This window comes from Bufo bufo, chromosome 1 (genome assembly GCF_905171765.1).
Source record: "Bufo bufo chromosome 1, aBufBuf1.1, whole genome shotgun sequence".
Classification (NCBI taxonomy): Eukaryota; Metazoa; Chordata; class Amphibia; order Anura; family Bufonidae; genus Bufo; species Bufo bufo.
This window is the reverse complement of record NC_053389.1, coordinates 85,044,853-85,057,937: the sequence shown is the minus strand read 5'-3', so window position 1 is coordinate 85,057,937 and position 13,085 is coordinate 85,044,853.

Genomic DNA, 13,085 nt, shown 5'->3' with positions numbered 1-13,085 from the left:
TCCGCCACGTATTGTTCAGGTGAACAATAGCCCTTCGGGACACTTACTTGGTTACCCATTGTTGCAAAGATACGTTCTGGAGCCTTCTCTTTTTGTCTCTGATAATTGGATAGCACAGACACTGACAAACAAACGCCTTGAGCTTGAGATCAACACACACTGGGTTATCAGCAAACTTTTAGTCATTATACAAGCAAGTATACACTGAATATACTGAATATATGATTCCACAACAAATCCTCTTCTATGTTTGTGTACAAACCTTCTTTCCTCCAGACGCAGAGGATGTCCCCTCGTCACAGTCACAGTCCTGAGGATAAATAGATGATGGGATAGATCTCTGTACTGACCCCTGATATATTTATACATAGTAATGAAATCTCCCCTCAGTCGTCTTTTTTCTAAAGAGAATAACCCTAATTTTGATAATCTTTCAGGGTACTGTAGTTGCCCCATTCCAGTTATTACTTTAGTTGCCCTCCTCTGGACCTTCTCCAGCTCTGCTATGTCTGCCTTGTTCACAGGAGCCCAGAACTGTACACAGTACTCCTTGTGTGGTCTGACCATTGATTTGTAAAGTGGTAGGACTATGTTCTTATCACGGGCATCTATGCCCCTTCTGATGCAACCCATTATCTTATAGGCCTTGGCAGCAGCTGCCTGACACTGGTTTTTGCAGCTTAGTTTGCTGTTTATTAAAATTCCTAGATCCTTTTCCATGTCAGTGTTACCCATTGTTTTACCATTTAGTGTGTACGGGTGACTTGCATTATTCCTTCCCATGTGCATAACTTTACATTTGTCAGTGTTAAACCTCATCTGCCACTTACCTGCCCAAGCCTCCAATCTATCCAGATCCCTCTGTAGTAGTATACTGTCCTCTTCAGTGTTAATTACTTTACACAGTTTAGTATCATCTGCGAAAATTGATATTTTACTATGCAAGCCTTCTACAAGATCATTAATAAATATATTGAAGAGAATAGGGCCCAATACTGACCCCTGAGGTACTCCACTAGTGACAGTGACCCAATATGAGTGTGTACCGTTAATAACCACCCTCTGTTCTATCACTCAGCCAGTTACTTAATAATAATTTAATATAAATTGGATATATATGAGCTATATATATATGGATATATATGAGCTATGTGATTATAAGAAAGTATACAGTACATTGCCCCCTCCTCATGTTGATTGACAGGGCCAGCAGACGCGCTCGTTCTCTGCTGGCCCTGTCTGCGTTTTAAATCTCGCGCCGGTCTTCAGTTGGCGCAGGTGCACTGAGTGGAGGACGCTGGCTCGGCCGCTCCATCCTCAGTGCGCCTGCGCCGGGTGTACATGTGATGTCATTGGCGCAGGCGCACTGAGGATGGAGCGGCCGAGCGAGCGTCCTCCCCTCAGTGCGCCTGCGCCGACTCAAGACAGGTACGGCGCCGGAGCCAGATTTTGAATGCAGACAGGGCCAGCAGAGAACGAGCGCGTCCGCTGGCCCTGTCAATCAACATGAGGAGGGGGCGTCATTATGAATGGAGGATGCGGCTGCTAGCAGCAGGTAGCCACCCTACCTGCTGCTAGAGAGGTAATTTGCATATTATAAAAGTCAGTTTTTTAATATAACTACTGAACCAAACTGAGTAATAGCCCTATATATTGAGAAATCGCAGCATAAGGATTTTAAGAAGACAAAAAAAAAATATGAGTTTAGTGGAGTGACAGAAGCCCTTTAACTGTGGAGCTTTTTTGTGTGAAGATTACTTCAGGAAAAGGTGACATGGGCTGTTATGCTAATATACTATAAAAAATTATGAGTTTAGTGGAGTGACAGAAGCCCTTTAACCGCCTCCGGACCGCCTAACGCAGGATCGCGTTCCGGAGGCGGCAGCTCTGCGCAGAGTCACGCATATATGCGTCATCTTGCGAGATGCGAGATTTCGCTCAAAGCCGGCCAGCGCATGCGCATCGGGGGCCGGCAAAAGTTAGAGGGGGGTCGTGTCATCATCTTGCCAGCCAATGATCGTCGCTGGCAAGCTGATGATTTTTAAAAAATCTAATCAGAAGCCAGTTAACACATTATATTTGTAAATATGATGTGTTAAATGGCTTCTCTGCTCCTCTGCTGGTCCTTTTCGTCGGTTGGTTCCAGCAGAGGAGCAAACATCACAGTGAGTACCCACCAACACTACACTTAGCCCCAGATCACCCCCCATCACCCCAATTAACCCCTTGATCACCCCTTGATCTCCCCTGTCAATCACCTAGTGAAAGGAAAAAAGTGATCAGTGTAAACTGTCACTTTTTTTTTTCACTGGTATTGACTGATAGGTTTTAGGATAGTTTAGGTCCCTTGGTTAGGTAGTTTAGCGTCAGTTAGCGCCCAGCCCACCGCACCGCAGTCACTGATTCGCTGATTAGCGTATCGCTAATCAGCATTTGTACTTTTATAGTATCTGTAAGTGATCAAAACTGATCACAGTCAGATCTATAATTGTATTAGTGTCACCTTAGCTCGCCCTCCACCCAAATGCAGTGTTTGCCCGATCGGTCACCCACACGTGCGTTCACCCACGCCCGCCCCGCCGCAGTGACAAAAAAGATATGTTTTTTTGATACCTGCACAATCACTTTCCAAGCACTGCGGCGATAAAAAAATCAGTTTTGATATTTTTTATCAATCGCAGCGGCCTCCGGTACTTCGCTAGCCTCCCCTTTGTAAGACAGGCTTGCTTTTTTTCTTAGGTAGTCTCAGGGAATACCCCTAAATTTAGTAGTCCAAATGTCAAACAGGGGGTATTCTTCTGAAGAGGCCTACAGGCTTTTGACCCAGTCGGATGAGGAATGGGAACCCTCATCTGACTAATCTAGCGGGTCAGAATATGAACCTGTAGAAAGCAGTGGCAGTCTGATCCAAAGTTCGGACGAGGAGGTTGAGGTCCCTGATAGCACCAGGCTTACCCGGCCCCGTGTCGCTAGACCACAGGTTGCGCAGGATCCGCTTCAAGAGCAGCAGAGTGGGGCTGGCGCTGTCGGATCACGTGGTGAGGCATACACCAGCAGCGCAGCCCTCGCTGGACCTAGTACCAGCACTGCCGTACAACATGGTGAAGTGGCGAGCACCAGAAGGGCAGTTGAAGCTGGTACGGTGGCACGTGCAATAGTTACCCCATCGCAGCCACCGCACAGACAGGCCCGTAGACCCCCTAGAGTCCCTGTGGTGCTGGCAAATCCTGATTGTCAGTCCCCAACTTCAGCCGCACCTGTAGTTCCCCCTTTCACCGCCCAGTCTGGAGTTCGGGTTGAGACAGCTCAGATCGGTTTGGCCCTGGGATTTTTTGAGCTGTTCTTGACTGCGGAGCTCTTGGATTTAGTCGTGGCAGAAACAAATCGGTATGCCACTTAATTAATATCCGCCAACCCGGGAAGCTTTTATGCCCACCCTTTCCGGTGGAAACCAGTCCAAGTTTCCGAATTAAAAAATTTTCAGGGCCTTCTCCTCAACATGGGTCTAACCAAAAAGCATTTATTGCGGTCATATTGGTCCACGAACCCGATTCATCACATGCCCATGTTCTCTGCTGCTATGTCCAGGGCACGATTTGAGGCTATCCTGCGTTTCCTGCACTTTAGCGACACCACCTCCCGTCCCAGAGGCCACCCAGCTTTTGACCGGCTCCACAAAATTCGGCCCCTCATAGACCACTTCAACCAGAAATTTGCAGATTTGTATACCCCTGAGCAAAACATCTGCGTAGACGAGTCCCTAATACATTTTACCGGGAGCCTTGGCTTCAAACAATACATCCCAAGCAAGCGTGCCCGGTATGGGGTCAAATTGTATAAGCTCTATGAAAGGGCCACAGGCTATACCCACAAATTTCGGATCTATGAGGGAAAAGATCAGACCCTGGAGCCGGTCGGTTGCCCTGATTACCTGGGGAGCAGTGGGAAGACAGTCTGGGACTTGGTATCACCCTTATTTGGCAAGGGGTACCATCTTTATGTGGACAATTTCTACACAAGTGTGCCCTCTTCAGGTATTTGTTCCTAGAACAGATTGGCTGCTGTGGCACCACGCGAACTAGTCGCGTGGGCTTCCCCCAAAGGCTCGTTACCACCCGTCTTGCAAGGGGGGAGAGGGCTGCCTTGTGTAACGAAGAACTGCTCGCGGTGAAATGGACAACCCATGTCAATGACAACCCATGTCATTGAAAAGCCCCTCTGTGTCCACGACTATAATTTGCTCATGGGAGGGGTGGACTTCAATGACCAGATGTTGTCTCCGTATTTAGTTTCCCGACGCACCAGACGCTGGTATAAGAAGGTGTCTGTATATTTAATTCAATTGGCTGCATATAATAGTTTTGTTCTCTACAGTAAGGCTGGGAGAACACGATCCTTCCTCAAATTTCACGAAGAGATCATCGAGAACCTCCTGTATACAGAAGGTTCCGTGGCCCCATCCACCAGTGTAGTTAGCCGTCTACACGAGCAACATTTCCCCAGTGTCGTTGCCGGTACCTCAACCCAACCATCACCCCGAAAAAGATGTCGTGTCTGTAGCAGGAGTGGAATAAGGCGTGACACCCGCTATTTCTGTCCTAACTGCCGTGACCACCCTGCCCTATGCTTTGGAGAGTGTTTCCGGAAGTACCACACACAGGTACACTTAGCATAGGGATTGCATCTCACAGGACAGGCATACAGGGCTATTAGGGCCCTTTCTCTCACAGCTGCTGCAAACCTCTCCTTTCACCTGGGATAAAGTGCATAATGTACTTCGCCACATCTTTGGGCGATTTGCGCTTTGCACATTGTCCCATGGGGAAGGAGAGGTTTGTCCTATAAAAGGTAAAAAACAAAAAACAAAATAAAAAACAACAGCAAAAAAGTTAACTTTCAGTTCAAAAAGTTAAATAAAGTTTACATGTTCTGTTCAAAAGTTATTATAAAGTTATTAAAATTTATTGCGTTGCGGCCTGGTTTTTTCTTTTTTGTTTTGTTCTTTTTACCTTCCAGGTGGACCAACCGATCGACTAGCTGCAGCACTGATGTGCATTCTGACAGAAGCATTGCGCTGCTGTCATATTACACACAAGTCGGTGTATGCGGCGCTGCAAGACGAGATTTCTCCACTGCAGTAAAAGATACGTTTGCCGAGGCATATGAGCTGAGGAGGCGGCGGTGTTCATATGCTTTGGCAAACACTTTGTATATATAAAAAAAAAAATAAAATCCCGACAATGATTTATTCATCCACATCGATTGATGTGAATGGAGAAATCTGGTTTGCCAGGGCATACGGGCTAAGTGGGTATGGATGTTGGGCGGAGCTCCTATGTCCTCGCAGACGCCTTTCCCCTCCTTTTTTTTTTTGGGCAGATATTTTTTCATCCACATTGATCGATGCAAATGAAGAAATCTGTGCCATTCATTTTTTCTTTCAGCCCAGAGGCTGAACGGAAAAAAAAAATCTCATTACCCGTATGCTCAATATAAGGAGAATAGCAGAAACTCCTAATGCTGGCCATACATGTAATGATTGCGGAGACCCTCAAATGCCAGGGCAGTACAAACACCCCACAAATAACACCATTTTGGAAAGAAGACACCCCAAGGTATTCGCTGAGGGGCATATTGAGTCCATGAAAGATTGAAATTTTTGTCTCAAGTTAGCGGAAAGGGAGACTTTGTGAGAAAAAAACAAAAAAAAATCTATTTCCGCTAACTTGTGCCAATTTTTTTTTTCTATGAACTCGCCATGCCCCTCATTGAATACCTTGGGGTGTCTTCTTTCCAAAATGGGGTCACATGTGGGGTATTTATACTGCCCTGGATTTTTAGGGGCCCTAAAGCGTGAGAAGAAGTCTGGGATCCAAATGTCTAAAAATGCCCTCCTAAAAGGAATTTGGGCACCTTTGCGCATCTAGGCTGCAAAAAAGTGTCACACATGTGGTATCTCCGTACTCAGGAGAAGTTGGGCAATGTGTTTTGGGGTGTCATTTTACATATACCCATGCTGGGTGAGAGAAATATCTTGGTCAAATGCCAACTTTGTATAAAAAAATGGGAAAAGTTGTCTTTTGCCGAGATATTTCTCTCACCCAGCATGGGTATATGTAAAATGACACCCCAAAACACATTCCCCAACTTCTCCTGAGTACAGCGATACCACATGTGTGACACTTTTTTGCAGCCTAGGTGGGCAAAGGGCCCACATTCCAAAGAGCACCTTTCGGATTTCACAGGGCATTTTTTACAGATTTTGATTTCAAACTACTTCTCACGCATCTGGGCCCCTAAAATGCCAGGGCAGTATAACTACCCCACAAGTGACCCCATTTTGGAAAGAAAACACCACAAGGTATTCCGTGAGGGGCATGGCGAGTTCCTAGAATTTTTTATTTTTTGTCACAAGTTAGCGGAAAATTATGATTTTTTTTTTTCCTTACAAAGTCTCATATTCCACTAACTTGTGACAAAAAATAAAAACTTCCATGAACTCACTATGCCCATCACGAAATACTTTGGGATGTCTTCTTTCCAAAATGGGATCACTTGTGGGGTAGTTATACTCTTTTGTTTGCCAAAGGTCCACAAAGAGACAACGCCCATCAAGGGGCGTCCTATTGTTTCAGGGGTGGGGAATCTTTCACAAAATATAGGTATCTATATAGACCATATCCTTTGCCCCTTTGTACAATCATTGCCCTCATATGTAAAAGACACTAGAGATCTTCTCACCAAACTCGAGAATATAGAGATTGAGCCACATTGGCTTTTAGCATAAATTGATGTCGAGGCTCTATACTCGTCGATACCGCACGATAGGGGGATAGACGCAGCTGCACATTTTTTAAGAGCTAGGGGACAACAATTTACTGCACATAGCCATTTGGTTTTACATCTCTTACATTATGTTCTCCACAGTAACTTCTTCCTCTTCGATGGCCGTATCTTCCACCAGCTCAGGGGCACCGCTATGGGAAGTTCGTGTGCGCCATCTTACGCGAACCTGCTCCTGGGCTGGTGGGAGGAGAGAGTGGTTTTTGGTGTCTTTGACACCCCAAAAGACAGTGGTCTTTTGGGGTGTCATTTTACATATACCCATGCTGGGTGAGAGAAATATCTTGGTCAAATGCCAACTTTGTATAAAAAAATGTGAAAAGTTGTCTTTTGCCGAGATATTTCTCTCACCCAGCATGGGTATATGTAAAATGACACCAAAAAAAACATTGCCCAACTTCTCCTGAGTACGGCAATACCACATGTGTGACACTTTTTTGCAGCCTAGATGGGCAAAGGGGCCCACATTCCAAAGAGCACCTTTCGGATTTCACCGCCATTTTTTACAGATTTTGATTTCAAACTACTTTGCACGCATTTGGGCCCCTAAAATGCCAGGGCAGTATAACTACCCCACAAGTGACCCCATTTTGGAAAGAAGAGACCCCAAGGTATTTCGTGATGGGCATAGTGAGTTCATGGAAGTTTTTATTTTTTGTCACAAGTTAGTGGAATATGAGACTTTGTAAGAAAAAAAAAATAAAAGAAAAAAATCATCATTTTCCGCTAACTTGTGACAAAAAAAAAAAGTTCTATGAACTCACTATGCCCATCAGCGAATACCTTACCGTGTCTACTTTCCGAAATGGGGTCATTTAAGGGGTGTTTGTACTGTCTGGCCATTGTAGAACCTCAGGAAACATGACAGGTGCTCAGAAAGTCAGAGTTGCTTCAAAAAGCGGAAATTCACATTTTTGTACCATAGCTTGTAAATGCTATAACTTTTACCCAAACCATTTTTTTTTTTACCCAAACATTTTTTTTTATCAAAGACATATAGAACAATCAATTTTGAGAAAAATTTATATATGGATGTCGTTTTTTTCTTTGCAAAATTTTACAACTGAAAGTGAAAAATGTAATTTTTTTGCAAACAAATTGTTAAATTTCGATTAATAACAAAAAAAAGTAAAAATGTCAGCAGCAATGAAATACCACCAAATGAAAGCTCTATTAGTGAGAAGAAAAGGAGGTAAAATTCATGGTAAGTTGCATGACCGAGCAATAAACGGTGAAAGTAGTGTAGTGCAGAAGTGTAAAAAGTGGCCTGGTCATTAAGGGTGTTTAAGCTAAGGGGGCTGAGGTGGTTAAGGCAAACTTCTCCTGCAGCAACACTCCTGGTAGAAAGAAAGGACCTTCGATGACCTCATAGCCATGTGACCAGTAATATTGCTAGGTTACTGATCACATAGTGATTATGTCATCTAAGGTCTTTTCTCCTAAGAGAATCACAGCTCTCACAGTTCGCTGCCTGGACTTCCGGCAGGCATGGCATGGCAGCACCCCCCTGTGTAGCTGACAGCCTGACACCCGGGGCAGTGGCCAGCAGGGCTCAAGAGGCAGCTGCCTTGGGCCCCCCAGGAGACACTGGGCCCGGGGCAGCTGCCCCTTCTTCCCCTTGTTAAAGACGGCCCTACCTGTGCCATCCCAGGGTATGACTCACTCCCGGCCTCCACAACATTCACCCAGTGTGCGGACAGAGAAATGTTGCATCCCTGGCCACCAGCACTTGTCCTTTGTGTCCGTGATTAAGTGGACCTTCCCAGTAACTGCATTGGTCAGGGCATGGGTGATGTTCTGGGACACATGCTGGTGTAAGGCGGGCACACCGTGAAAAATAGTGGTGGCTGGGGACTGCGTACAGAGGGACAGCCGCTGACATCAGGCTGAGGAAGGCCTCAGTGTCTACAAGCCTAAATGGCAACATTTCAAGGGCCAGTAATTTTGAAACTTTCGCATTTAGTGCTATGACCTGTGGGTGGGTGGCTGGGTATTTGCGCTTGCGTTCAAATGACTGTGTTATGGACATTTGGACGCTGCGCTGGGACAGAGAAGTGGATCTTGTTGCTTATGCTTCATGCGAAGGTCCAGGGAGAGGGGCATCCAGGCCTGTGCCTTCGACAGGGGATTGGCCAGCAGTGCTTAACACAGGGGAAGAGGAGGCAGTGGTGAGACCCACAGACCCAGATTGTGGACCCAGGCTTTCGGCCCACTTATTAGGGTGCTTGGATGCCATGTGGCGGATCATGCTAGTGGTGGTGAGGTTGCTAGTGTTCATGCCCGGCTAATTTTGGTATGGCACAGGTTGCAAACTACGACTCTTTTGTCGTCTGCACTTTCCTCAAAAAACTGCCATACTGCGGAACACCTACCGTTTGGCAAGGTAGATTTACGCATGGTGGTGCTCGGTGTAACGGTTGCGGGCCTGTTTGGTGTGGGCCGACTTCTCCCTTTTGCAACCCCACTGCCTCTTCCAGCCTGTTGAGGTGCTGAGGCTTTTCGCCTTCCCATGTTGGGTCAGTGACCTCATCGTCCACCACCTCCTCTTCCACTTCCTCACTCTGCCAATCCTCCTGACTTGACCTAACCACAACCTCAATGATTGACAACTGTGTCTCATCATCATCCACCTCGTGAACGAATGATTGCCGTTCACCACCGTCATCTTCTTGAGACTGTGAAGGCTCAAGAGGTTGGGAATCAGGGCACAATATCTCAGGTCTCTCTTCAAGCGTGCTGGGCGCGAGGGCCAAATGTAATAGTGCCGCTGGAAAGAGCTCCTCGGAATATCTGAGTGTGGGATCACTCATTTGGCAAGCCTCTTCATGGTGGGATGAAGGATGATCAGAGTGAGGATTCGGTTGACCAGACTCTTGGGTACAGAAACTGGACTTGGTGGAAGAGAGGGTGGTGCTTAACCAACTGGAAGCATTATTTTCATCAATCCAACTGACCAACTGTTCGAACTGTCTGACTTGGACAGTGTTGTCCTGGGCTGCCCAGCTAAGTTGGACATGAAGCTGGGTACAGTGGATGGTTTTTTTTTCTGGTGCACTTACAGCAGGCACAGTTTCATTGTGCCCAGGGCCACGGCCTCTGCGTGCACCATCAGCATCACGCCCACTTCCCGTACCTTAGTGCTTGCCTTCTTCATATTAATGGTTTTGTCACTAGATGTGGCGCAGATTGTTTTACAGTCTGCTAAAGACACAGTTTTCGGATGCAGGACAGTATATGTCACAGAAACCCACAGAATATGGACACTAGATTCGGTCCAGATTAGATAAATTTGCCCTAAAGAAACAGTTTTCGGATAGCGTACTGTATATATCACAGAAAACAACACACTATGGACACTAGATTAGGCCCAGATTATTGGAATTTACGCTAAAGAAACAGTTTTCGGATGGAGTACTGTATATGTCACGGATGTGAATTACACGCACACACTACAGAGACAGTAGATGAGGACTGGCCCCTGCTTATTTAAATTTACGCTAAAGAAACAGTTTTCGGATGGAGTACTGTATATGTCACAGAAAGCCACACACTATGGACACTAGATTAGGCCCAGATTATTGGAATTTGCCCTAAAGAAACAGTTTTTGGATGGCGTACTGTGTCAGCTTCCTTTGTACGATTCTCTGAATCTCGTCCTCTTCTCCGTTCGGTGGGTTGGAGTTAGCCATGGTGTTGTTTTGGTCCAATTTGACCAATTCAGCTATCAGTTCCCTTTGTGGTCTGTTACTAGCCGAACGCCCATGGCTCTCCAGCAAATCCTTCAACTTAAGCCATTTTAGTTTCTCATACTGATTCTCCATGGATGTAGTACCTCCTCCGGGAAGATAGGACTATCCCACTGCTGCCACCAATGTAGCGGTTACCCCAGAGCGTAGAGGGGTTTCCACCGCTGGGGGGTGTCCTTTTCCCGATCGTTGAGGAATCTTCTCAGCATCCAGTAGTGATTCAAGTGAAGAAGCTCTTACAAGAGCTAGTATGATAGCTGTATAGTTGTTACCCTTAATAAGAGACAAGACTCTAGATTAAGGGTGAAGAAGAACTAACTTTATTGATGGCCACAGCTCGGCCTTTTATGCAGGAGCACAAACTACAGCAACCAATCAATATACAGATAACGCACTAACAAAACAGGGGCTTGGTCACATAGCTTACAAGTAGACACTGTGTGTAATGTAATTAAGTAGGTCAGTCTTGTAGTTAGAGCAGACTGAATGTCTGGAAGTGTGTGTACAAATATGTCCTTGATACACATAGATGTCTGCGTCCAGTGTTAAGAGTAGGTATCCAAGGTCCTGGCTAAAAAACATCTTTAAAACAGGGGGATCTGTTACAAAGGACAGTCCAGCAAACAAGCCGACTCCAGCTCATTCCTTGATGAGCTGGGTTGCTGATAAGTGGATTCTAAAGTGTCTGAAGAAATGCAAGTAAGGGCATTGGAATAAATTGCCCACTTCCTCCAACGTGACCTTATCCTTTGATTTATAAATATCATTCCATGAAGTCTTGAAGTCCTCTGTGTGGATGGCACAAGAAATGTCCATGCAAGGTTCAACGGGCACAGAGAAAACAAGCTCTGTGGCCGTCACTGATCCAGACACATCATAACCGGTCCACATCGCTGCTTGCCACGTAAGGTCCTGAGAACTGATCACCAGCTTAACGAAACAACAGGCAAAGTTTGGAAACACGTCCCTACGATAGCCGTGAGTGCCTCTGAACTGTTATACAGGAAGAGCAGGAGGAAAGTAAATGTATTTTTTAACACCTCCAATAGATCGTCCTCTGTGTACATCTCGCAGAACCAACTTGTTTACACAATCCGTCCTCTGTGCTTGCCTTGGTGAGTGGAGTCTTGGATGAAATCTGTATGAGCACAGCCAGTGAATCCCAGTCCTTTCCTTTGAGTCCAGGTAAACAGTAAAATTTGGCTTTTAGGTTCAGCTCTGAGCCCACTTCAATGGCAAGACCCTTCTGCTTCTCGGCAGCTATGTGGGCAGACAGGTGCTTGGAATACTCTATCAGTCTGGTGTATGAGAAATCATACATCGGTGTCACGCTGTACAGAGTCCATTGTTTTTGAAGGAGCAAAGCAGCCTGTGCCGGATGCAGAGTTTCCTCCAAGGGAGTGCACTGCCGGATTTTTCTTTTAGACAAGCTTCGCAATGCAGACCGTCGACGTGCAGAGGTCAAATTTCCAGGAGGATACTTCGGGCTGTGAAAATGACTGATCCTTTGTGCCGATGAACTACTTCTGGGGGTTAACATCCCATTGGTTTGTGTTTGCATATCCTTGCGATAAATGATGTTCCCGTTCACTGACTGTAAACTGAGATATTGAAAGACAAATGTATCAAACTCTACCGCCATCTTTCTTGGCGCCACATCTCCAGTCCCCTGACCAGCCAGATTTACCAGCATCTGTTCCAGGACATGAAGCAGAGGAAAGACATCGTTCATCCCCTAGTCCTGGTGACTGACAAACAACGCGGCCTCCTCAAAGGGCCTGAGCAAACGGCAGGTGTTACGCATGAGCTTTCACTGGCTGACATGGAAGTTACAGAGGGGACTACTCCTGTCCACTTGGATCATCAAGAAATCGTTGATGGCCTTTCTCTGTTTGTACAGTCGGTCCAACATATGGAGGGTGGAAACATCGCATATCAGCCTATGTTGGGGGATGACGTTCTGCTGCTACAGCTCAAGAAAGGTGTGCTTTGCGGTGTATGAGTGGCTGAAGTGCAGGAAAAGTTTCCTGGCCATTTTTAGGATGTCTTGCAGATGGGTGGAAGACTTCAGGAACCGCTTGACAACCATATAGAATACGTGTGCCATGCAGGGCACATGGCTCAACCCTCCTTGACTCAGCGCCGACACCATGTTCTGCGCGTTGTCGGTCACCATGGTTCCGATTTTTAGTTGTCGCGGAGAAAGCCATGATTCAATTTCTTGATGAAGGACACAGAGCAGTTCCTCCCCTCTGTGACTCCGTTCGCCCAGGCAAACCAGGTGCAGAACAGCATGAGAGTGATGAGCAGGGTCGCACATGGCTTGCATACACTACATGCCTCCAACATAATTCTTGGATCTCTACATGAGAATAATGTATTTGGTGTAAATCGCACGAGGGGCATATTTGGAGATATTGACTTCACAAGAGATACAGAGCAGCAGAGTTTGCATTGAAATAAAAAATTTCACCACTGCATAATTCGGCCCAGACA